General features: G+C 38.9%; 1 long non-coding RNA gene across 5 annotated transcripts in view; it reads right to left on the bottom strand.

The window, feature by feature from the left end:
* The window catches only part of LOC143669998 (uncharacterized), a 46,724-nt gene that overhangs the window by 11,148 nt on the left and 12,645 nt on the right, over positions 1–22,931 (bottom strand). For 3 of the 5 annotated variants that reach the window (XR_013169199.1, XR_013169201.1, XR_013169203.1), the window contains 3 exons: positions 21,091–21,194; positions 20,007–20,469; positions 17,476–18,790 (listed from right to left, as the gene is read on the bottom strand). This is a non-coding gene — a long non-coding RNA (uncharacterized LOC143669998). Of the gene's footprint in view, positions 1–17,475; positions 18,791–20,006; positions 20,470–20,864; positions 20,977–21,090; positions 21,195–22,931 lie in introns of those variants that run through there. The other 2 variants (XR_013169200.1, XR_013169202.1) reach the window with 2 other exon arrangements.

Genomic DNA, 22,931 nt, shown 5'->3' with positions numbered 1-22,931 from the left:
CACCAATGTTCGTAGCTGCATTATTGACAATTGCCAAAAGACGAAACAACCCAAGTATCCCTCAACTGATGAATGGAAAAGGTGTGGTATGTGCGTACAACGCAGTAATATTCATCACAAAGATGAGTAGGAGCTGACACATGTAGCGGCGTGGATGAACTTGACGACATCATGTTAGGTGAAATAAGCCAGACACAAAAGGACACACTGTGTGATTTCACTGGTTTAAAACCACTAGAATAAGCAAATTCAGAGTCAGAATCTACTAGTTTACCAGGGATTGTATTAGGACAGGGAATGGGAAATTAAAGCTTAAAATGAACAACATTCTTATTAGCAATAATGTAAATGTCTTGGTAATGGATAGTGGTGATGGTAGTACGACATTGTGATTGCAATTAGCAGTTCTAAAATATATATCTGAATATGATTAAGAGGGGAAACATTACACTGTGTACATGGTAACAGAACATTAAAAAAAAACTATGGGAGTGTACTATACAAACAGTGAACTGTAAATTAAACCATGGACCTTAGTTAATAGTAAAATAATAAAAAATATATGCTATTATCAATTGTAAAACATGTTCCACATCAATGCAAGATATTGTTTTGGTATGGTATATGGGGATCCTGCATTTTAAACACGGTTGTTCTGTAAACCCAAAACTTCTGTAATAAAGGGAAATGTACATAATATATGCAATTACATATGATATATAAATGAAATATCCAATATTATAAAATAATAAAAGAAAAAGGTAAATATCGGTGGAAAATAATTGGCAATAAATACAGATGTAAACTCTGTTTCAGTAGGATCAGTTAAGAGTTTTCATATGCCAAAACCTCAAATGGGAATCCAGAAGCAAAATTGCCCTTGAGTTATTGTATTTTATCTCGTTACTAAGGATTGCCCTAATTTGAGGAAACACCAGTATTAAACTTCTTTTGTCCATTCATTCTCCCCCCTACATGGTTTTCTGCCATATTTATTTTTAATGAGATCAAGATTATGCTCAATAAAATATGTTCTAAGTATTAGGGATCATAAAAGCATGATTTTAATGAAAAATGAAGGTAATATACATTTTATGCTATGGTTTCCTTCAAATAGGAACGACTCTATGGTTTGAATCTATAGATTTTGTTACTAGATAACGTGCTTTTGAAGCTGCACGGCAGAGATGTTGGTGATATACTGACAGTGATGCCTCTGTGTGCCACTGAATCACTCATCATACTGATTGCTATTTATACATATGCTGATTTTTTCTCTTGCAAGATTTTGAAATACAGGGAAGTAGGAATTAGATTTCATTTGCTAATCTTTTTTTCTGCAGCTACACAGAACTACAAAACAGAAGGTCTCTGATATATACTGGCTTGATTGAATTGAATTGAAAAGACTGTATTGAATTGAGTTGAACTATCTGATGTATTAAGACATTATTCAGAAAATGAGCATTTATGACTTTAACATCTGGGATATTTCTGAGTAACACAAAATGAAATTAATATGGCATAAATTATCCAGAAATGGACTCTCCATGTGTAATAATGAACATAGAAAATGCTCCTTTTATCTTTGTAAACATGTACCATCTATATATTTCAAAATTGTGAATCACTTTTTACTATAAAATTATTTTTCTTTCTCTCATTTTTTCCCATTTTTTCTCTGATCTTTTTATTGTGTATGTGTCAAATAAAGGGCAAATCTGGATTCAGACCCTAAGCTCATTTAATAGGAACTCTAATGCATCAGATTTTCAGGGTTAACAATGAATATTCATGTTTCCATCTTTCAGCAAATATTTTAACTGCCTTTTAATTTTTATTTCAGTAACATTTATACAACTTGAAATTTCTCCCTTTAACCAAATTCAGACATACAATTTAATGGTGTTAATTCCATTCGCAATGTTGCGGAGCTACCACGATCATCCCTCATCCCGAAGGATTTCCACACCAGTTAAGCCTTGACTCCTCGCTCCCTAGCCCTTCCCCTGCTCTGCTAACCTGTGCTCTCATCTCTGGTTCTATGATTTTGCTTACTGTAATTGTTACATATGCGATATCGTACAACATTTGTCCTTTTGTGTCTGCGATATTTCAGTCAACATGAGATGTTCAAGGTTCATTCATGTCACACCAGAAACTCATTCATTTTCCTGGCTGCATAATATATGCACCACATTCTACTTACCCATTCATCTGTTGAATGGGTACTTGGGCTACTTCCTTCTTTTGGCAATTGGGAATAATGCCACATGAACACCGTTGTGCAAATATCTCCACTTACTGCTTTCAATTCTTTTGAGTATGTGCCCAGAAGTCGGAAGGCTGGGCAATTTGGTGACTCTATACTTCATTTCATGAGGGGCACCAAACCATTTCCACAGTGGCACACCATTTTCCATTCCCACGAGGACTACTCCTTGCTTCCCCATACCCTCTCCAACACTGGTTATTCCTGTTTTCTTAAGAGTAGCTGTTCTAGTGTAAAGTGATATTTCATTGTGGTTTTGATTTGCACTTCCTTGATGGCTAATGATGTTAATCATCTTTTCGTGCACTTTTTGGCCATTTATTTATCTTCTTTAGAGAAATGCCTATTCACATTTTTAGCTCTTCTATGATTTGGTTGTTTTATCTTTTATTTTTGAATTGCGGGCTGTGCTGGTTTGAAACTACACAAGAAAAGCCATGTTCTTTTAATTCAATCTCATAGGAGTAGACCTATTTTTGGATGGGATCTTCAATTAAGTTATTTCCATGGAGATGTGACACTGCCCATTCAAGGTCGGTCTTAACTTTCTTACTGGAATCTTTTTGAGGAGAGGCATTTTGGACTGCAGCTTAGAGGCAGAAAATGACCCGGAAGATGCTAATCTAAGATATGAAATTCAGTGTTTTCCCTGAAGAAGCTAAGAGAGTGCTCACAGACACTTAGACAGAGTAATGCCCAGAGATGCTAAGAGAAAACTTGCAGGACACAGAGAGAAAGCCACAGGAATCAGAAACTGGAAGCAAAGAACCAGGAGCAAGGACCAGCAGACACCGACCATGCAATGACAGAGGTGTTCCGGATGCCAGTGGACTTTCTTCACGATGCAGGTATCACCTTCTTGATGCCTCAAATCAGGCATTTTCATGGCTTTAGAACTGTAAACTTGAGACCTAATAAATATGCTTTGCAAAAGCCAATCCATTTTTTGGTATATTGCATTCTGGTAGATTTAGCAAACTGGCACAAGGGTTTTCTATATAGATTCTGGAAATTAACCCCCTATTACGTATGTAGTTTTCAAATATTTTCATCCATTCTGTACGTCATATTTTTATTTATTGATGAAGTCCTTCAATGAGCAGAAGTTTTTAATTTTGATGCGGTCTCATTCATATATTTTATATTTTGCTGCTCATGCTTTTAGTGTAAGGTCTAAGAAACCATTGTCTAACAATGCTTCCTGAAGTTTTTATAGTCCTGGTTCTTACATTTAGGTCTTTGATCCATTTTGCACATGGACATCGACTTTTCCCAAGGCCATTTGTTGGACTGTAATCCAGTGTTCCTGGTCTTAGGTAATGATTGTATAACTGCATTGCCAAAAAAAGAGAGGCAGTTGCCAGCGTTTTTATGGATCTATTTCTAGATGTTTTGTTTGTTCCACATACATATATATATATATATATATGTCAATACTGCACTGTCTTTATTTAACCTACCTCTATTTTAAGCCTGAAAATTGTGACTATTGCATTACTAGTGGTCAATAAGAGGGAGGGGTAGGGGTTAAGTGGTATGGGATGTTTGGTGTTTTCTTTTTAATTTTAACTTCATTTTCTGGAGTAATGCAAATGTTCAAAAAATGATCATAGTGATGAATACACAACCAGGTGATGGTATGGAAAATCACTGATAGCATGCCTTGGATAGGTTTTATGGTATGTCCTGATATCTCAATAAAATACATAAAGACTTTTGTTTTTTGCTTTTAAAAGGGGGGAATTTATTAAGTTGCAGTTTTACCATTCTAAGGCTGTGAAAATGTCCAAATTAAAGCAAGGCCATAGAAATGTTCAATCTAAGGCATCCAGAGAAAGATACCTTGGTTCAAGAAGGCTGATGACGTTCAGGGTTTCTCTCTCAAGTGGAAAGGCACATGGCAGAAAGGTGACCTCTGCTCGCTTTCTCTCCAGGCTTCTTGTTCCATGAAGCTCTCCTGGGGGTGTTTTCCCTCTTCATCTCTGAAGGTCTCTGGCTGTGTGGGCTCTTGTAGTTCTCATGGCTATTGTGGCTCTGATATTTTCCAAAATGTTTCCTCTTTTAAAGGATTCCAGTGAACTAATCAAGATGGTATGTCAAGATGATTCAATAAAAAGTACATAAAGACTTTAAAAAGTCAAATCTGAGATTCCTCATAAAATTAAATGCAAAACAATCTTAAAAACTCAATTTGCTATAGATATGAGGGGTTATTTCTGAGCCTTTGATTAATTCCTTTTGCCAGTATAATGCTGTTTGACCAATGTAGCGTTGTAATATGTTTTTGAAGTCAGAAAGTGTGAGACCTATAAACTGGTTCCTCTTTTTCAAGATGTTTTAACAATTTGGGGACCTTCAGCCATTCAAATAAATTTGTTGATTGACTTTTCTGTTTCCACAAAGAAGGCTTTTGTGGTTTAGGTTGGTTTTTCACTACGTCTATACATTGTTTGGGGTAGAATTTGCACCTTGAAAATATTCAGTGTTCCAATTCATGAGCATGAAATGTCCTTTCATTTATTTGGCTCTTCTTTGATTTCTTTTAAGGAAGTTTTATGTATAAGTCATTTACATTCTTGGCTATATTTATTCTTAAATATTTGATTCTTTTAGTTGCAATATTAAATGATTTTTGTCTTGTTTTCCTCCTCAGATTGTTCATTACTAGTGTTTGGAAACACTATTGATTTTTGTAATTTGATCTTTAAATACACTTTGCTGAATTTGTTTATTAGCCCAAGTTGCTTTGTTATAGATTTTTCAATATAATATCATGTCATCTGCAGAGAGTGAGAGTTCTACTTCCCCCTTTCCAGTTGGTTGTCTTTCATTTTTTTTCTTGAATAGAAGAGCAAATTAATTTTTGACTCAATAGGGAAAGAATATTCCTCTCAACAAAAGTTGCTGGAGAAACTGGATAGCCTTATACAAAAGAATGAAGAGGGGCCATACCCCACACTATATTAAAAAAATAACTCAAAATGTATCAAAAACCTAAATACAAGAACTAAAGCTATAGAAATCCCAGAAGGTTTAGGATTTTGGACTTTACACAAGTATAAGCACCAAAGAAAAGCACATAAATGGTTCTTCATCATGAATGAAAACACCAGATAATGTTAGCACGAAAGTGAAATGGCCACCTTCAGAATGGGGGAAATACTTGGACGCCATATATTTAATATTAATTAATACACATTTATTTATATGAAGAACATATACAACTCAATAACAAACAGACAAACCACCCACCTGAAAAATTGGTGAAGGACTAGAGTAGACATTTTTCTGAAGAAGATACAAAAATGATCAGTAATCACATAAAAAGATGCTAAACCTCATTGCCAAGGAAACAAAGATGAAAACCACAGTAAGATACCATTTCATACCACCAGGATGGCTACTATTTAAAAAATGTATAATAACAAGTATCGGAGAGGAAACGCACCTTTGTACTTTGTGTTGGGGATGTGAAATGGTGCAGCACTGTGGAAGATGATTTGGTGTTTCCTCAAAAATTTAAGTGTGGATCCAGCAATTACAATTCCAGCTATTTACCCCAAATAAATGAAAGCAGGGATTCGGACAGATATTTGTGCATGAATGTACATAGCATCGTTATTTATGATTACTAACAGGTAGAAGCAATCCAAGTGTCAATGAAGGAATACTGAATAAGCAAAATGTGGTATATACATCCAAAGGAACATTATCCATCCACAAGAGGAGTTAGGTTCTGGTACATGCTACAAGATGGGTGGACCTTGAAAACATCATGATGAGTGAAATAGGCCAAAAACAGAAAGAAAAATACTGTATGATCTCCCTTATGTGAGAAATTAGATGTAGATTTTACAGTCAGAAATCAGAATAGAGGTTTCTAAGGGCAGGAGTAAGGTAAGGATGGGCACTTAGTGCTCATTTGATCGTTTCTGTATGGGGTGATGGAAAAATTTCTGTAAAGGACGATGGCAATTCAGGCTTGTGAATGTATTACTAACGCTGAACTGGACACTTGAAACTGGTCAAAATGGGAAATGTTACGGCATATATTTGAGGCTATATACGTTACCAGAAAAAAAAAAAACAACAGAATTGTACTATAGAAAGAATGAACTCTTGTGTAAACCATGGACTATAGTTAATAGTAAAATTATTATAATAGCTTTGTATCAACTCTAACAAAAGAACCACATTAATGCAAAGCATTAATAATAGGAAAACTTTTCTGTGTGTATATGGGTGGTGGATATTTGGGAACTCTAAACTTTCTGCATGGTTTTTCTCTAACATGCACCTGATGAAATAAAATAAAATCTAAAAAAGAAAAATCTAAAATCAACTTCTGTATACTCTACATTGGGATGCTATGTTAGTTTGCAAGCTGCTGGAATGCAATATACCAGAACTGGAATGGCTTTTAAAAATGGGATTTTAATAAGTTACAAGTTTACAGTTCTAAGGAAGTGAAAGTGTCTAAATTAAGGCACCAACAAGAGGTTACCTTCATTCAAAAAAGGCCAATGGGTCAGGAACACCTCTGTCAGCTGGGATGTCACCTGGCTGGCATCTGCTGGTCCCTTGCTCCTGGGCTCCATTGCTTTCAGCCTCTGTTCCTGTGGGGGCTCCTCACTTTGCTTCCCTGGGGTTGGGTTTCATCTCTTGGCTTCCATTGGCTCTCTCCAGGTTCTGGCTAGCTTCACATCTCATGGTGACATCTGCTGGGCTCCAAACCTCTCTAAACATCTGTGCCTCTGTTCTCCAAGAATCTGTGTCAGCTCTGCTCTGATGTGCCTGTCAGCTCCCTCTCAGTTGGCTCTGAGGTTTCTCCAAAATGTTCCCCTTTTAAAACTCTAGTAAACTGATCAAGACCCATCTGGAATGGGTGGAGTCACATCTCCACTAATCAAATGCCACACCCACAATTGTGTGTGTCACGTCTCTGTGGAAATAATTTAACCATGTTTCCATCCTACCATATTGAATCAGGATTAAAATAAATGGCTGCCCCCACAAGATTGGATCAGGATTAAAATATGGCTTTTCTGGGGTACATAATACTTTCAAGCCGGTACATTCCACCATCTGGACCCCAGAAAGAAATTTTTTTTTCATTTGCAAAATACATTCACTCCATCATAATAGCACAAAGACTTAAAAAATTTCAGTAAAAATACAAATACAATATGAAGTTAAAATAGTACAGAATCTGAACAAAGTCAGCTACAGGCATGGTCTAAACTAAGACAAAAATTCTCCTGTGGCTGTGGACCTGTGAAACTCAGAACAAGCTATCTGCCTCCAATACACAAAGGAGAAAAAGTCCTAGGATACAGGCTTCCATTTCCCTATTAGGATACAGGCTTCCATTTCCATAGGGAGAACAGAAGTAACACAAGAGTCGCTGGACCCAAACAGCTCCTTAAACCTGCAGGGCAGACTCCATTAGATTTCAAAGTCTGAGAGTGATTTATCCTCAGAGCTTTAGGAAGCAGCAGCCTCGCCCTTTCCAAGGCCTACACAATGGCCTTGTTCTCTCTCAAAATGCTGGGGTGAGTTGCAACACTGGGGCTCATTGGGGGGACCACCTTTTCTCAGCTCCACCTTCTGCATACATTGGGGCCACACCTGGGCTCCCTGCCATATTTGGGGCACGTGCATCGCCCTTCCAGGCTCCCCCAACCCCTGGTTCACACACTCCACCCTCTCCAAGACCTGGGGCATCTCAACCCTACCTAAGCAATGCAGTGCAGGGCTGCCCTCTGCCTCCGGGGCAGACTCACCCCCTCCATGCTTGTGAGTGGGTCCACTCTCCCAGCCCGAGGCTCCTGGCTCCAGACCTTAACTTCCATGGTTCTGCCTCTGAAGACATTTTTCCTTCAATTGGTTCCTTTTGTCCCTTTGAGTCCGGACTGGCAGTGGTTCCATTTATACGCATTCCAGAACACTCTTGTTGAGTTTCTATGTCTTTCAACGTCCATCAGCCCATACGATGGTCCGTAAATCCTTTCTGGATGATACCATCTCCAATTCCGGCTCTTCCTGCAATGGCTGACTTCTTCCGTGCTTTTTAAATCTGCACATGGGACCCTATTCACTGGGGTTTCACTTTCTGGAAGCCCAGAATTTTCCAGACCATCAGTGTCTGTTTTCTTTGTACCCAAGATTTCAGTTCTCATTATCTCTTTCCTCTCACATTTTACTATAAGCTGCATGGAGAAGCCAGACCACTTTTTTCCACATTTGGCTTGAAAATTTCTTCTGCTAAATATCTCGAATTGTTTCTTCCACCCACGAAGAACACCTTCCTTCCGGTTTGTAATGACACGTCCAGTTTTGTCTGCGGCCTTATTAGAATGATCTTTAGAGCCCACATTTCTACCAACAGTCCCCTCGAATCACTCTTTGACCTTCTCTATCAAGCTCCTCTCAACTCTTTCAGAATCTTCCCCCATCCGTTTAAAAAGCTGTTCCAACATGTTTGGTGTTTGCAAACCACAGCAGCACCCCCGTCTCAGTACCAAAGTCTGTGTTAGCTTGCAAATTGCCAGAATGCAATATACCAGAACTGGAATGGCTTTTAAAAATGGGTATTTAATAAGTTTCAAGTTTACAGTTCCAAGCCTATAAAAATGTCCGAACTAAGGCATCCAGGGAGAATATCTTAATTCAAGGAAAGCTAATGGGTCAGGAACCCCTCTGTGAGCTGGGAAGGCACATGGCTGGCATCTGCTCGTCCCTTGCTCCTGGGCTCCATTGCTTTCAGACTCTGTTCCTGTGGGGGTCCTTCTCTTTGCTTCTCCACAGCTGGCTTTCATCTCTTGGCTTCCACTGGCTCTCTCCAGACTCTGGCTTTCTGAACATCTCATGGTGATATCTGCTGGGCTCCAAACATCTGTGTCTCTGTTCTCCAAGTGTCAGCATCTGTGTCAGCTCTGCTCTGATGTGCCTGTCAGCTCTCTCACTCTCTGTTGGCTCTTGAGGTTTCTGAGGTTTCTCCAAAATGTTTCCCCTTTCAAAATTCTAGTAAACTGATAAAGATCCACCTGGAATGGGTGGAGTAACATCTCCATCTAATCAAATGCCGCACCCACAATTGAGTGTATCACATCTCCGTGGAGATAATTTAACCATGTTTCCATCCTACCATATTGAATCAAGATTAAAAGAAATGGCTGCCCTCACAAGACTGGATCAGTCTTAAAATGACTTTTCTGAGGTACATGATATTTTCAAACCAGCACAGATGCCAAGAAATGTGAACCAGAATGAGGTCACTCTCCCTATGGGCACAGGGATCTCCCCAAGCTATGTTGCTAAATGGGGGAAGCGTAAAGTGGAACAAGTACATTTTCACTAGGAGCTGGGCAAGGAGAGAGAGTAGGGCACAGAAGGGGCAGGTCCCCTATCTGAGGGCGTTTGCATCATACAGCAAAGGAGGATGAGTACATTTAAAAAGGGGGAGTTTGTCAACTTCTAATTAGTGGGTGAAATAGGATTCATTGAATAAAGAATGCAAGTAAATTTCAAGGTTTTTTTCCCTATGTAATATATTTTTCCCAAAACGAGCTATTCTCTGTTCTATTGAAGGTCCTGGTAAGTGGACCTCGGAGGAAGAGGTCATCTGGGACGATAGAGCCTCCATTTCTATTCCAGCTTCCCTTCAGCCACCCTGCTGCTATTATGCTACAGATGAAAACTACATCTCCTCATCTGCATTTCTAGAAGGAATCCTCAGATTTTTGCACTCAAAATGAGGTGAACTAAATGGAAACTAGAAGTGGCAAACCATGAGAAGAAAAGATTGTTAGCAATAAAAAAAGCAATCAATTCTTCTTTTGAGAGCAGACACATTTGTGTCATTTATACTTCATGTGAAGCTTATCTTATGAATTAATAGACAAGAGAAAAGTATAGTCTCATATCCTGAATACATCAGAGAAAGACAAATGTTCTTGTAGGATAAAAATTCTGAGCTTATATTAATTGCTACAAACATTTTTCTGATTTTTTTCATAGGCAGCATTTATACATACAGAAGTATGCTGAAAATTAACAAAAAATCAGTCAATCTAAATACTTGCATTATTTAAACCTCCTGGATAATCCAAGTTGTGTTAAATTCACCAAATGAATTGTGTGGATTTTTATAAGAATCACTCTTACCCTCCTTTCCAATCTATCCTACACTGTATTTTTTCTCTTTTAAAAATTAGAACTACATAGTTTGGGAAAATAAACATTTCTGGGGTTTTATAATAGAAAACATTGTAAATATGTGCTCAAAATTGAAGCTAAATTTAATAATCAAACAACTAATAATTTTATCTTTAAAATTACCAAATCAAGGGTAAATTGTAGTGCTATCAGGGTACTACTGGAAGTTTTTTTTTTTTTTTTTTTTTAACCAGGAAAACGGTTTAATGACGGATATGCAAATAATAGGAATTTTAATGATTTTTAAAACATATGCTCAAATTAAACGCATGTTTTTGGGCAACTGATACAAGCCTGTTGATCTGCTTTTCGCTGTTAGTTTGTGATTTTCACTTCTGTAATATCACCTTGAAATTTTAAAACAAAAAGAATACTGAGTTGAAAGTGATTTGATTTCTTTTTAATAACTAATATTTTCTTTTCATCGCCAGTCGGGCATTAATTGTATTTGACTTGTAGGTTGCCTGATGAAGGCATCCTTTCTTGTAGATGATAGGCAAAAGGAAAATAAAATCAAAAGATGTGAAGGTGTTGCTGACACCTGTCTCCTGAGTATAGATACTTAGTTGTGTAAAAAAGCGTAGTGGTAGTTTTGTTTAAATTTTCCATTCTATTTGCTGCTTAGGGTTCACAAGAGAAAGAGTTTTCCGTAGTAAATACACGCTGTCAACATCTAGAATAGGTCTGAAGGCCACATCCAGTGTTTCTTAGTGTTTCCCCCTTTTCATGCAACCTTCCTTGTGATCTTTCTGACCCACATAGAAACCAGAGAAACACAGAATTTGTTATTACTTAATTTGCAGCTAATTGCTGTTTCTTCTTAGATCATTTTACTCCATTTGTCTTTTATATTGAAAAAAAGAAACAGTGAATAATAAGCAGTGCAATTATTATGGCAAAAAAAGCAACTTAATCTTGAGAAATATCAGAGCTGTGGCCAGAACAGCTGTGGGAGTTCGGAAGACAGAGAGGGGAGACAAGAAACGTGATCCATTTCGGCAGTGGCTTCATTTGTTAGCAGGCTCTTTCTGGGTAACTTCCAGCATTTCTGCAATCTTTTAATCATAGTTTAAAGATAATACCTCGAAAAGATGACTCAGGGAAAATATATGTTTAAAACAAATATCAAACTTACTTTTTCAAATAATTTCAAAATATTTAAACATTTTACTATGCTTTTTAAAATTTTCTTTGACAAGTCCCATATTGTTTCCAATTATTAGAACCTTTAAAGGGGAGGATATTATCACCAGCATTTAATTCAAAAGGGGTAAAAAGGCTTTAACTTTATTTAATCTCCAATTTCTTTTTTTTAGTTATAAGATAGTTTTACTCTTAAATGCTGGGTGACACCCACTATTTAGCTAGAGTTTTAAAAGCTATCATTCTCTTTTCATGTCTCTTTTTCTGAGCTATGCCAATTCAATTAAGTGAAGTGATTTAGAAAGACTCTTTTTGAAACGATGTCACTGGTGCATAAGGGAAAGGATAAGGGAAGCAGGTAGCACAAATGGCACGCTCCTCACATCTTACTTTTCCACTCCCCTGTCCCAGACTCACCTGTTCTTTCTCTACAGTAAAGTTAGCGTCTTATCACTTTCCTCCATATTCTTCTATTTTTCTCAGCAATCTATTTTATTTATTTCACTTTATTTAATGTATCCTTATAAGTAGCTTATTTTTTCTCTGAATTAGATATATACAAAAATCTATATCTAGAAGACAGAGAAAAATAGTTGACTTCAGTTATGTACTTTTTTAATGCTTTCAAATTCTCTAGATAGAGACATAATGTCAGGCTATTACGGTTGGAAAATATGTACATTATGTTATTTAAGCTAAACAATTACTGCACTGAAATTAGTCCATATGCATATAATTAAATAAAATGTATGAATGTTATATATGTGTATATATGGATGTGTACATAAATATTTCCCTAGGAAAGTGGGGTGTGGGTGCATGCACAGTAGAAACTATCTGGAAGTTTGGAGGTGGGGAGGAGGAAAAGGAGGGCTTTTGAGGCACCAGACTCATCATACATTGGTTCTGTGAAGGCAGAGAAAAGAAGAGTGGTTGAAACTAAGAGAGCTGTCATGAGTCATGGAAATTTTGGAAGATGTGTGGGCAAATACGGAGAACAATACTGATTTATAATCTATTAAGGGAATATACAAAATTTTAGTATAAGAGCTTCAGGGTAAATTCTGCGTTGAAATATATTTATATAGGAATGGTGCAGTCGGAGAAAGGATTTGGGTACAAGAGTTGTATTAAGAAAGTGTTGCAGGAAAACCTGTGAGAGAGAGTGGGGTAAGTGACCAGGAAGGGGACAAGGCCACGTGATAGCTGTCCATTTAAGGAAGCTGTGGAATGCAAATCCACCTCAGTGGGTCTCCCCTGAGTCCACAGGGTTGGGCACCCACACCAGCCTACTGGACACCACCCTGGGGGCCGGTGTGGAGGACGCTGACTCCTGGGCACCTCTGGCTCTGTGGCCTGGAGTAAAGTGGGTTCCCAGCCCCAGGACAGTTCCCGGGGACAGCGGCAGGCCTGGGCCATGGAGCAAGGGCACAGAAGCAGGAGGGTGGGTCAGCAGAAGAGGTGCCCGAGGCCCACGGGGGCTCGGACGTCACGGTATTCTAGGTCTTTGTGTACCAGGGAAATCCTGAGCTAAGCTCTTTAAATGTGCACTGAGGATATAGACGGTAATTAGTGCAAATGAGAATTTCTTGAGGTCCTCCTCTTTGTGTTGTATTGTAGGAGGAAGCTGACAATGTATTGACAAAAGCTGGCATTCTAAAAGTATGTGAGTGTAAGACATATTTGAAATATAAGAAAAGATTTTGTAAGACATTAGAGCATTACTGACCGCAATAATATGAAGTAAAATTGTGCCATTCATTTTGTTTTATTATAATTTATTTTTAGATTTGCTAACTGATCATGTTTCACCATTCTGACTTCTCTTGGTGTATGTGTTTGTGTATATGTGAGCACGCGTATCTGTATCTGTGTATGATTTGAAAATAAATTGCAGGCATCATGCCACTGCATGCCTGAATATTTGAGCATGTATCACCTTGGAACAAGGATGCTCTCCTATGGTGACCATAAAACAATTATTTCGCTTAGAAAATTCAACATTGACACAATGTTCTTATTTAATATTTTCAAAGTTCAAAATTCTGCAAATCTTCTTATTACAATAGTTGATTCTCCCCAGAAAAATACAGGCATACTTCATTTTACTGCACTTTGATTGTGCTTCGCAGACATTGCACTTTTACAAACTGCAGGTTTGTGGCAACCCCATGTTGTACACATCTGTCTGCACCATTTTTCCACAGCATGTGCTTGCCTCATTGTCCATGCCACATTTTGCCAATTCTTCCAATATTTCAACTTTTTTATTATTATTGTGTCTGCTATGGTGATCTGTGATGTATGGTCTGTGAAGTTACTACTGTAATTGTTTTGGGATGTCATTAAATGTGTCCATATAGGACAGCGAACTTAATCAATGCTGGGTACGTTGATTGTCCCATCCACTGGCCACATCTCTTTCCCTCTCTTCAGGCCTCTGTATTCTCTGAGACAAAACAATACTGAAGTTAGGCCAATTACATTAATTGAACCTCTAAATGTCAAGAGTAGCAGTGCTCTCACTTTAAATTAAAAGCTAGAAATTATTCAGCTTAGTGAGCGAGGCACATTGAAAGCTGAAATAAGCCAAAAAGCTAGTCCTCTTGTGCCAAACAGCCAAACTGAAAATGCAGAGGAAAGCTCTTAAGGGAAATTAAAAGTGCTAGTCCACTGAACCCACAAATGATGAAAAAGTCAAACAGCTTATTGCTGGAGAAAGTTTTAGTGGTCTGGATAGAAGATCAAACCAGCTGCAACATTCCCTTAAGCCAAACCCTAGTCCAGAGCAGGGGACTAACTCTTCAATTCTCTGAAGGCTGAGAGAGGTGAGAAGACTGCAGTAGAAAGGTCTGAAGGTTGGCTCATGAGGTTTAAGGATAGATGCTGTCTCCATGACATCCAGGTGCAGGGTGGTTTAAGGATAGACGCTGTCTCCATAGCATCCAGGTGCAGGGTGAAGCAAGTGCTGATGTAGAAGTTATCCAGAAGAAAGCTGCAGCAAGTTATCCAGATCTAGCCAGGATGACTGATGAAGGTGGCTACACTAAACCGGATTTTCAGTGTAGACGAAACAGCCTTCTATTGGAAGAAGATGCCTCCTAGGACTTTCATAGCTAGAGAGGAGAAGTTAAAATTAGGCTTCAAAGCTTCAAAGACAGGTTGACTCTCATGTTAGAAGGTACTGCAGGTGTGAATTTAAGATGAAGCTAATGCTCATTTACCATTCTGAAAATCCTAGCACTCTTCAGAATTATGATTAATCTTCTGTGCTTGTGTTCTATAATTGGAACAAGAAAACCTGGGTGACAGCACATCTGTTTATAGCATGGTTTACTGAATATTTTAAGCCCACTGTTGAAACTTACTGCTTTCAAAAGATTACTGTTCATTGACAATGTACCTGGGAAATCAAGAGTGCTGGTAGTCATGTGCAATGAGATTAATGTTGTTTGTATGCCTGCTAATGCAACATACATTCTGCAGCCCATGGATCAAGAGTTACATTCAATTTATAAGTCTTATCATTTGAGAAATGCATTTGTAAGGCTATAGATAGTGATTCCTTTGATGGATCTGAGCAAGGTCAATTTGAAAACTTCTGGAAAGGATTCACCATTCTAGATGCTATCAGGAACTTTAGTAATTCATGGAAGGAGGTCAAAATATAACATTGGTAGGAGTTTGGGGGAAGTTGATTCCAACCCTTTGAACTTCAAAACTTCAGTGGAGGAAGTGACTGTAGATGTGGTGGGAACAGCAAGAGAATTAGAATTAGAAATGGAGATGATTGCTGTGATCACACAACAAAACATGAACGGATGAGGAACTGCTTCTTATACTGGAGGAAAGAACGTAGTTCAATACAATGGAGTCTACTCCTGGTGAAGATGCTGTGAACACTGTGGAAAGGACAGCCAAGGATGGGAGCATTGCACACAAACTTAGTTGATAAAGCAATGGCAGGGTTTGAGAGGTATGACTCCAATTTTGAAATGAACTCTACTGTGTCAAAATGCTACCAAACAGCATCACATGCTACAGAGAACTATTTAATGAAAGGAAGAGCCAATCAATATGACAAACTTCATTGCTGTCTCACTTTGAGAAGTTGCCACGGCCACCCCATGGTCATCACACTGATGAGTCATCAACCATCAGTGCAGAGGCAGGACCCTCCCCCAGTAAAGGATTGTAACTAGCTGAAGGCACCGATGATGGTTGGCATTTCAACTACCGATAAACAAGTTAACCTTGTTTCTTGACTATTTTCTTTCTAAAATTAATTTCTAAGTGCATAAGAATTTAAAAAATATTATTTCCTTAAACACAGGCATTGGTTTACTGAGAAGCACACCAAAATCCTCCATCATACGATTTTTATTCATTTCTTAAGTTTTTCCCATGTACCAGGTACTATTTTCTGAACTTTACACATATTATTTTCTTTCATCAGAACAATACCATAAGATAACTGCTATTATACTCTCCACTTTCACAAATGGCAAAATTGTGGCACATTTATTTTAAAAAGTACCAACCACTTTATTCATTCTTAGTCTTCCATAATCTTTACAGAACGTGATTTAGCTATTTTTCCTGGAGGTCTTCCTTTAATATGTACTATCCTTTCTCTGGGGATTTAGTGTGCTGAAAAGCCAAAGCGGCACTGAATTGAGGGTGAGCAACTGATCAAACATTTATTGTAAAAGCATGTTATTAACTGATCGAACATTTATTTTAAAAGCTTGTGCACATGAAAATTTCTAAAATTAGGGGGGTTTATTTTAAAGGTTTGTGTATGGAAATGATGAAGTAGGTGAAGCCCAGTTGTAAGTGATCAGGTTATTCTCTCATCACAGACCAACAGAAGTGAGCATCACTTGGCTTAGGGGAATGGCAGTCGTATGTTCTTTCACGGCGCTCCAATAAAGTGCCCTTAATTTCTCAATATTGGATATGGTTATTAGAATACGTTTATAGTAAACCCATTTTAAGACATGCTTTGAAATGTCCTACCTTGCTTCTTGTCATTTGGGGTAATCTAGTCTGCTACCCAATGCCTATTACTGTGGATGATTAAGAGTTGACGTAAACAAACTTGAGGTGGATATATTCGTGTGCAGAGCGTATAAATGATTGTATTGTTGTGATAACGTTATGATGTTCTTGGGAATTCCTCAGGTCTCAGTCTCTGACCATTTTCTTTTCACTTGGAATTCTTTCCCTAGCCAATCCCATCCTTATCTAGAAGCTGGTGACTTCGAGATTTATATAGCCAATCCGGACCGCTCCTTCGTGTTCCAGACCCGGACATCCAACCACCAGCTAGCTTCTCGGAAAGCACGTAAAACTCAATATGTATAAACCAAAATCAGAATCTTCTCCCCAAAGCATGGTTCTCTTTTCGTGTACTGAGGCTTTACTAGTGACATCATCACTCCTGCACTTGTGTAAGCCTGAAGCATAAACGTTATGTGTGAAATCCTCCTTCTCTTTTCTATTCCATTTTCAGTTTGGTAACACGTCCTGTCGATATTGCCATGTAAACCTCTTTCGACTCTGTTTTGCTGTTCTCCATCTCTATTTTTTAAGTGCAGTTTTATTGAGATATATTGTACATTCACATACCATAAAATCACCAAATTGTGCAATCAGTGGTTCACGGTATCATCATATAGCTGTGCATTCATCACCACAATCGACTTTTGAATGTATTCATTATTCCAAAAAAATAAAAATAATAAAAGCCAAAACAAAGTGAAAAAGAGCATCCCATACCCCCCACCCCAGACCCCCTATGATTTATTCATTTATTTATTCATATTTATTTTCATCTTACTCATCTGTCCATACACCGGATAAAGGGTGTGTCTGTCACAAGGTTTTCACAGTCACATGGCCGCATGCAATAGCTGTATAGTTATGCAGTCGTCTTCAAGAATCAAGGCCACTGGCACACAGCTCACCAGTTTCAGGTGCTTCCCTCCAGCCACCCTGCCACACCATAGACTAAACGGGGATTTCTACAGCTCTACTTCCCTTGCTACTTCCCTAGAGCATGCTACTGTCGTGCCTTCCTGCACTACTGCCACAGCTCACTCTGTGCCAGTGCTGTAAGCCCTGTACATCTAAGAACCTACCTAGCCCTTGTCTTTTGGGCTGCTTCGATATCGCCCTGACTGCACGCAGGTGGGCGTGCTTATTTCACACTCACAGGACGTGTAACAGCTGGAAGGTGGACGGGCAGACCGGACCCCCTAGTCTAATGCCCTCACAAGGACACTATAGAATCTAGGGAAACAAACGTCGAAGTGGCCCTGAGTTCTATGAATATGGATTGTTTATTTGTTAATCCCTTGTCTCCAGGGTGTTCAATTCAGCCTTAGAAAAGAGAAAGCAAATCCTTTTCATGTTGGAATTCCTCAGTCATGCTCTGAGCGGGATGGAGGAGTTAACCTTGAAATCTGAGCTCACAGGTGTTCCTTCTGCAGGGCACTAAGACAGCACACGTCAACCCCCGTTGCTGTAGAACTGACACGTCCCTAACACCAGGAAGAGTGCAGGGTTGCTCAGGAGTGAGGCGCGGGTGTGATCTCGGGCTGTGTGTGTCCTGCAGCCGGCCTCGGGCAAGCCCTGCCTCCCAGCCGGTCTGCGGGTGATCGGCCGGCGAGTGCTGAGGTGCAGCTCTCCCACCCGCGCTGGCCACCGAAGTCTCCACATGGATTGCAGGTGGCAGGACACTGACGTGGAGGCTGAGGAGACTGTTACCTCCTGCAGTTCAGGATGCAGATTTCGTGGACTGCTTTAACCAAAAGTAACACTGTTTTCCTGTGTTCTACATTAGGCTACAATGGATCATTTACAAAAAAATCTCTGTAGAGGGTTGAGACTAAGTCCAGAGTTATAGAGCTTTGAAATCCATCAGTTTTCCTGGAGGAGACATCTTGTTTACTCTCCAGAGTAAGGGTTTTTGAAAACAAAATCAACATTTTAATTTTCTCTCGTAATTCCATGTCTTCTGCCAAGTATTGACCCTCCAAACTTCGGTAAGTCCCTGATATTCTCCACCTTTGCATCTCCCACTTGGTGTGTCTTTTTGTTGATTTGTTTGTTGTAAATACAGTTTTATTGAGATATATTTTATATTCACATATCCTGCAAACATCCAAATTGTGCAATTAGTGTTTCACAGCGTCATCATAGAGCTGTGCATTCATCACAATTGATTTTGAAACATTTTCATTTGTACAAAAAAAGAATAAAACTAAAAATAAAAGTAAAAACAAACACCCAAAATATTCCATTACCTACTCCCCCATTATTCATTTTTTTTGTCTTTTTTTTTTTTACTTATTCATCTGTCTATACACTGGATAAAGGGAGTGTCAGTCACAAGGTTTTCACAATCATATGGTCCCACCTTAAAAGCTCTACAGTTATTCAATCATCTTCAAGAATCAAAGCTATTGGATTACAGTGCAACAGTTTCAGGTATTTCCATCTAACTATCCTAATACACCAAAAACTGAAAAGGAATATCTATATATGACATAAGAATAATCTCTTGCCTGCGTGAAATCTCCCAGCCCCTGAGACTTTATTTTGTCTCATTTCTCTCTTCCACCTTTTGGTCAAGAATATTTTTTCAATCCCATGATGCCAGGTTCTGGCTCATCCCGGGAATTCTGTCCCATGTTGCCAGGGAGGTTTATATCCCTGGGAGTCACGTCCCACGTAGGGGGAGGGTAGTGAGTTCACCCGCCAAGGTGGCTTAGAGAGAGGGTCTAGAGGGTTGTCTTTTAACAACTGTTTAGAAGGTTGGATATTGCCTTCTCCTCAGCCCCACGGCTTACTGAAGTAGCAGCAGCTCTCAAAAGCTTTCCTTGCTGTCATTGTGACAATTCATAGTAGCTGCTTTCCATTGAGTTGGCCCTTGGTGTCTCCATTTTCCAGCAGCTTTTAGGTCACCAGGGCACTCTCTTGTTTGCTGTCCCTTTACTACTCACAGGACATGACCACAAATTGGCACCTTCCCTAGGGGCACTCACACACCTTGTGTAAAGAGAAGATCCACTCTGTGTCTGCAGAGCTTAGCTGTTTACACTAAGTGCTGAAACCACTGAGGCCCCAGCCCACTGGCCGTGAGCTCAGAGTGGTGGAAGTTCACGGGAGTGTGTGCAAAGTCACAGCGGGGCGGGCAGGAGTGAGATGAAGACATCAGTTCATAATGTATGGTTGTAGGTATAAGGATAGAGGAGACTTGAGTGTTTCCTGACAGCATTGCCTGCCCCACGCAAATGTGGTGGCTTCATAAAATAATTCTCAACAATGTTCAAAATTTGGAAAGAGGTGACTCGAGTTTTATACTTACCTAATTCTTAGTCTGGTTGAGTTTGGGAATGCCATCATTTTACAGAGAGATTAAAAACATCTATCAAAGCGGGGCTGCGTTCAGATAGAGAAGTGTCAGCTCCAGGGGTCTGTCTCGGAAATCAGCGCGTCTGTCACGGGCGGGGATGTCTTGGAGGAAGCTCTCTGGATGGCGGACGGCAGCAGAGCCCATTGGGCCAACTGTGATCGTGATGGGGCAGCGGCTGCTCAGCCCGTCCCTCTTCTCACGGCGAATATAACAAGCTACCTAGGGCCAAGACCGTGCGACCACAGAAGACAAGAGATGTCATACACTCTGCAAGTGGAGTCACTTAGAGTCCAAAATCCTGCCACCGTTTGTCGGGCCGGGTGGAGTGTGAGCTGTGTAATGAGCGTCGCCTGTCACAATGCCACCCCACCAGAACATCCTCACGAGGACAGGAGACCGAGTAGAAATTACATTGCTGAAACAGAAGGAAGGCGTGAGAAAACTACACTAAAAGCAGTGGGAAAAAATTAAAGCAGAAAGATTATAATGGGACGCAGACAAAATAATTTCACATTTAGAATCATTGTCTCTGAAATATATAAGCACATAAAAGAGAAAACATTAAATAATACAGCATGGGGACATTTCCCTGAAAGGAAGGAATGTCTGAATCTGCAAATAAAGGGCACATGCTCAGAGTTTTATCTCAGGAAAGCTACTGAATTCCTAAGAATGAAAATGTAATTATTCAAGCATTTAAAGTGAAAGAAAAAACAGGAAATTTGAAAGAAGCATAATCAATCTGGCTGCAGGCACCTTCCCCTCCTTCCCACCGCCTTCTATATGAGAAGAGAGCAGAGCTGAGCTCGCCTGGTGCGTCCACCTAAGTTCCCTCTGCGAGCAGGAAGGAGGCTGCGTTCACTGCGAATCCACGGCGAATCCACGGCGAATCCACGGCGAATCCACGGCAGCTACGGCAGTGCTGGCATATGGCATGTGCCCAGAAAACACGTGCTGAACTAATGAGTGAATATAAACATGCATTCCCGAGGAAAAGGTGAGTGCGTAAGGAATATTTTAACCAAACTCAACTTACATATGAGGCGCATATTGAAATCTGAAGCGAGTCAGGAGCTGCATCCTTTATTCAATATTCTTGCCAAGGTTCTAGTGAGGTCATAGATGGACCTAAACAAGAAACTTTGGAAGGGAGAAGGTATGATATCGCATCCTTTCTGCAAACATTCATTATTCTAAAACAACCAGCAAAATGCCGATGAGAAAAGAAGGAAAATTCACCTGGGCTGTTGGAATAGAGAACCAAAAGCGAAGACTTTGGATGACTGATTAGAAAAGTTTCCAAGTGCAAGGGCTTCAGAAGGGAGAGAAAGGGGGATTTTAAGAAGGGTTTTGGGGGTACAAATCAGCATAGTTTAATGTTTGCAGATGTTGTTGGCGTGTGTCTTTGAATACTGTCCTTAACCGCTCGGTGCCCCCATATATTTATGCGTGTGTGTGCATGTGTCAAGTTAGAATGTGAGGTTCGTGAGAACAGGATTTTTATCTTTCCACTGCTGTATTCCAAGCACCTAAAACAATGGCAGTGCCTACTTAGTGGTAGAAAAGTTGGTGTTAAAAGTAAAATCTTGTAATTGGAGCTGAAGGGATACAGACTGTGCAACAGGACTAGATATAAAAACTCAAAAATGGACAGCACAATAATACCTAATTGTAAAGTAATTATGTTAAAACACTGAATGAAGCTGCATCCGAGCTATAGGGTTTTGTTTTGTTTTGTTTTGTTTTTACTACTATTACTTTTATTTTTTTCTCTATATTAACATTCTATATCTTTTTCGGTTGTGTTGCTAGTTCTTCTAAACCAATGCAAATGTACTAAGAAACAATGATCATGCATCTATGTGATGATGTTAAGAATTATTGATTGCATATGTAGAATGGTATGATTTCTAAATGTTGGGTTAATTTCTTTTTTTCCGTTAATTAACAAAAAAAAAAAAGTAAAATCTTTCCCATTATAAGAAATAACCATCCCAAAACTAGAAATAATATCTAAATCTTTCAAGAAATAATCTTTTTTGGTCAATTTTATTTATTATACTCCTCAAATTAAAGTACTATTTGCTTTATTCAATGCTCCTTTTCCTTATTATTTCTATCTTTCACTTCTCAGAGTTTGTAAGAAAATTCTTTTTCTGCAAAGGTGCATGTATCAGGAACATTTTTTCAGTAGTGTATTTCTTCTCAGAATTACATAATTATACAGGTTTAAGGGACTTTGTAGATGATTCAAATCAATCATTTCATTTTGAAGAAGGAAAGAATCAATCCACGTATTTAAGTGATTTGTTCAAGGCCACACAGCTCCCAATTTAAAATTATTTCCACTCATCTCTATTCATGTTTGGCTTGATTGCCCTTTTTAAATGTTAAGGTTTTGTAACACAAAATATATTCAGTCTTTCATAATATGAAATATAATATATTTCAATCATTTCAAAATAGTTTCAAGTGAGTCCAACTCTACTTGTGAAATCTCTTTCAATGTTAAAGCTCAAAGGGACGTCAGTTCTGTAAATATCAAATTCTCGTTTTGTTCTCTGTTTAGGCCTACATGTCATGATTATATATCTGCTGAACAAAAGCCTTCCTGGGAAGTTTGCAGAACACTGCCAAATTTCAGAACCTGGTATTAAGGTGGTGTCTCTCTCAAAGAAAATACAACCCTTAATGTGTGCATACCTAAAAAAAGAGCATCCAAATGTATGGGGCAAAACCTCAGAGCTACAAGGAGATACAGACAAAACCATTATTGTACTTGGATGCTTCCATAAACCTTCATACAATCACTCCACTGAAATCTGCCACTATTCTGTACTCACACTTCCTTCCCTACTCACTTAAGATCCATAGTGA

The sequence above is a fragment of the Tamandua tetradactyla genome, chromosome 26, assembly GCF_023851605.1.
Source record: "Tamandua tetradactyla isolate mTamTet1 chromosome 26, mTamTet1.pri, whole genome shotgun sequence".
Taxonomy (NCBI): Eukaryota; Metazoa; Chordata; class Mammalia; order Pilosa; family Myrmecophagidae; genus Tamandua; species Tamandua tetradactyla.
This window is presented reverse-complemented; position numbering and strand designations above follow the sequence as displayed.